This window comes from Macrobrachium rosenbergii, chromosome 3 (genome assembly GCF_040412425.1).
Source record: "Macrobrachium rosenbergii isolate ZJJX-2024 chromosome 3, ASM4041242v1, whole genome shotgun sequence".
NCBI classification, from domain to species: Eukaryota; Metazoa; Arthropoda; class Malacostraca; order Decapoda; family Palaemonidae; genus Macrobrachium; species Macrobrachium rosenbergii.
This window is the reverse complement of record NC_089743.1, coordinates 39,853,977-39,858,348: the sequence shown is the minus strand read 5'-3', so window position 1 is coordinate 39,858,348 and position 4,372 is coordinate 39,853,977. Positions and strand designations below refer to the sequence as shown.

The 4,372-nt window shown below is 35.0% G+C and overlaps 1 long non-coding RNA gene across 1 annotated transcript in view; it reads left to right on the top strand.

Annotated features, from left to right (window-relative positions):
* Positions 1-1,513: 1,513 nt before the first annotated feature.
* Positions 1,514-4,372, top strand: part of LOC136828369 (uncharacterized) — an 11,939-nt gene continuing 9,080 nt past the window's right edge. Inside the window, exon 1 of the long non-coding RNA XR_010850017.1 lies at positions 1,514-1,620. This is a non-coding gene — a long non-coding RNA (uncharacterized lncRNA). The remainder of the gene's footprint in view (positions 1,621-4,372) is intronic.

Genomic DNA, 4,372 nt, shown 5'->3' with positions numbered 1-4,372 from the left:
CTAAATTCAAGCTATGTAATGAGTAGTGATGTTCATTTGAAACAGAGCTTTTAGTTATTAGCTTTCAAAGGAAAAATCTCTCTCTCTTCTCTGAATCTTACTAGATTTAAAAAAGTGCCTATTACAAACATAAAAAAAGTTTTAAGTGAGTAAGTGATTTTGAACACCTTCGAATCATCATACAAAAGGTTGATCATTTGGTAGGGCTCCTCAGATAATGGTCTGAGGAAACCTTTTCCTTGAGACCTTTCCTTTGTCTAGTGTGAAGGTGATGCATTATTGTTGAAAGAGGTTTTATACACCAGAGACTCTCTAGTGTCATTGCTCAGAACGAAACTGGCCCGTGGGTATATAAGGTAAAATTTTGAAATATATGAAATGCCATTCGTGATTGAGATCATCAAAAATATTTGATCAATAAAATTGTACTGAAATTATCATAAGAAAGAAATTAAATTTATGCAATTTTTTTACGGATTATTTGAGAATGACAAAATCAATTCCTGTTTATTAAGTATGAATATTGAATTAATAAAAATTATATCGAAAATATCATAGGAAAGTCATTTAATTTATGCAGATTTTAGTTAAATACACGAACTTTAAAGCAATGTACTCATGTATAATAATTTGAATTTTGATATTAATTCTGATATGCAAAACGCATCTTTCAAATAGAAGTAGATGAAAAAGACAGATAAAAAGCCACAATGACACCATGAAAATAAGGACACGTACAGACTAAAATTAAGGTCAAAATACAAAATTGAAATAAATCAAAAACGTTGACAAAGAAAATTGTAGATATTTAAAGAATATTTATCTTGATCATTATAGATTCAAGATACAAATCCTTCCTCCTCGTTTGAACGTTGTCCTCAGACTTTAAAATCGTTGACATCCATATGGGTTTTGTATATCTTGACATGGTTTCTTATACTGGATTGGTCAGGACTGGACAGTCTTCTACTCCCAGTTCTGTAGCTCACCCCTGAGGAGAGCAGTTTGGAATAGAAATGGGTGGAATTTAGATGACACTTTAGCAGGTTAAAGGCTGCAGCGATAGTTACACACACTTCAAACACGCTCTTTTTCCATTCATACAGCTCTGTGTGTTACCAATCTTATTTCATGGACCTTTGTCAAATTTGTTTGACAGAGAGAGGAGAGAGAGACTAGAGATTAAGAGACTCTCTCTCATTCATTCATTTGATTAAGAGTCTGTTTTTAATCATATATATATATATATATATATATATATATATATATATATATATATATATATATATATATATATATATATATATATATATATATATATATATATATATATATATATATATATACATACATATATATATATATATATATATATATATATATATATATATATATATATATATATATATATATATATATATATATAAGATATAAGTTATTCATTACTTATCTATTGAACGACTTATTTCTGCGACGCCCATTTATCGGGGAGCTTCAAATGGCTAACTGGTAACTCAAGTACTTGCCATTTGACGAACCGCCGAGAGACATGTTTAGCTTACTTCCTGTGACTTTTAGCAAATATTTATTGTGTTGAGCCGTGAAAACGACATATTTTCGGTAAGATATAGTTATTGCAGGTCACTGAATGAATAATAATTAATGATATTGATTCATAATTCATAAATGTAGCCTTGTTAAGACGTTTTCATCGAAATAAGTGGTGGTTTTCGTAAGGGAAGATGGAGGAACTTTGAAAGCCGCTGTTCAGAACTGGCTCTTCCTATTTCGTGATATGGATGTTATTTTAGCCGAAGCAATATTATAAGTAGGATATTACTGACATAAAGTCGTATTTAAGAACGTCTGGATGATTTCGGAGAACGAGGTTTCATTACTTATAGATTTGGTCAGTGAGGTTAGGCTAATTTTCTTTGCTCTTTTGGTCCTGTGACCTTAACACCCAACCCGCCAATCCCGCCCCCGCCTTTTGCATATCACTGTATTTCAGTATACAGGCTTTTTGTTTGCTATTGTGTTAATCTGGTGATGTTTTCACCAGAATGATAGCGTATTGGCTTTATCATAAGCCTACCTAGCCGAACCTGGGCAGGAAATGGAGGAGATTTTGAGAAATGTTTTCAACTAAGGTTTACAGTGAGGGATATAGGCCTACTCCTTCCACAACATTAAAATTGGTTTCAATTATTTGTATTCAAGCAAAGTAAAATGATTTTAAGTCTTGATAAATATAAAAAAAAAAAATATCAGTAATTGAGAACTGTTTATTTCCAACTAGTTTTCAGATAAAGCAACAGATTTGGTGCTGATTTTGGCCACCTGCGTAATTATATATATATACCGTCTCTGAGGTTAAACCTCTATATTTAGTTCTGTTGCTGTGGTTTTATATAAAAAAGACTGGTTTTTTGCATGACAGGTTTAACCTAACCTTTTGGCTCTATGTAGCTGTATTAATAAGGCCATATCAACTGTGCAGCATCTCAGTGCAGTTATATGCCAGTTGTCGAGCTGTGGAAATAGGCTTAGCCATGGATTTTCTTAAAAAATACATTTTTGGTTTTTAAAATATGTATAAATACTAGTACTCTTAAGTCAGGCTAGCCTAATTAGAAATATAAGTTCCTGGTCTGCTGGTATAGTGGTTAAATGTTGTGGCTTGCCACCCAGATGTCGCGGGTTTGCATCCCCCCCAAGGACGATGAAAATTCACAGGTTCTGTATCATGATCAGTTACTGCTGCAGTGTGGGGTCTGCAGTGGGAGGTTGAAACCATCATTCTTTAGAAGCTTGAATTTCAAGTCAGTGGCCCCTGTGTGCTTGTTCCATGTTAATATGTTTCATCTGCTAAAATAATGATGATGATGACACTACCTAACCTAACCTATGTACCAATAGTTTTGTGAAGGTATGCTGCACTAACTGATTTCATCTGCTTTTTGATATTTTCATGAAATAATAGTCTGTGCAAATGCAGTTTAGCAACAGGTGACTATAGAAATTGTATCGTTAAATTCTTACATCCTATTTTATTGAGAGTTAACTATAGTCGGTGGGGTATATGATGCTTGCTTTTATGACTTGCACAATTGCCAAAGTAACTGTGACACTTTTCGGCAGGTGGTAGTGTTCTTCAATGCCAGTTTTATTCTAGTTGTGAGATGCAAGCTGGCAACCATACACATATGCACCCAAATGTCTCAATTTTACCCAAATGTCTCAGAAATTGACCTGAACCTTTGTACAGTACTCTAACCATCACAGTTTTATGTTGGAGATTCTTTGGATAAATATAGGCTACCTGCTGCATTGCTAAGAAACTGGGTTTTTGGTGTTGCTACACTTTTATTGTTAAATGATAACTACTATGTTTGAAACAAAAGAGAATAACATGTAAGATACTTTGCTATAAGTACGTGATATTTGGTAATACAAGTATATTGTTATTACCCTCTCACATCCTTGAAGGCCCTGGCTGCCATGATGCTGCATATTGAATATACAGGTGCCAAAGACTGAGGTCAAACAGTGAAACCACTGCAAATATGGTGAGGAATAGAGCTCACGATCAAGTGGTGTGTCATTAAAAGCAGTTTTGTAAAAGTAAAGAATTGCAGGTCAAGTTTTGTTTGTGCAATCAAATGCCAAGGTTGAGTAATCTTTGCCTTGTCTGACCTGATTGCAGATTGGTGTAGAGTGGAGACCTCTCCAATGGCCAAATCATGACCTTTTGGGTAGGTATTGCTTCAAGGCTATAGGTAGCATGCTACTTCTCTGTGAATGTGGATTAGGCGGAATAGTTTGTAAGGATGACTTAGGAGCCCAGAGGGCAGGCTTATATCCTGGATGTATGGGTGCAGTCGATGCATGAGGGTGATCTTGAACATCTCTCAGCTGTTTTCGAGGTTCAGATGATTTCCCATGGAAGGGGAGGATGACAAGTTTTTATGTTTATACAATTCATTATCTTCAGTAGTTGGAGTGGGGATATTCATTGATATGTACACTATAAGAAACTTCTCGTAAGGGGGTAGTGCTGTCAGTGCACTTCTCAAGGTACGCTGTACTTGGGGTTCCTTGTAGCATCCATAAGGCCCCTAGTGCTGTACCTCCCTTCATATTCGCATTCTTCCATCTTATTATCCTTCTCCCAAAAATTATTTCATGGTGCAACTGCGAGGTCTTCCTCCTGTTGCACTCCTAGAACCTTTTATGCTCTTAATTTCCTTTTCAGTGCTGAATGACCTCATAGGTTCCAGCTCTTGGCTTTTGGCATAAATTTAATATTCCATTCCACTCAAAGAAGCTTCCATCTTGAATTGTATGTGGATAGGATGACGTGGCAAACTGT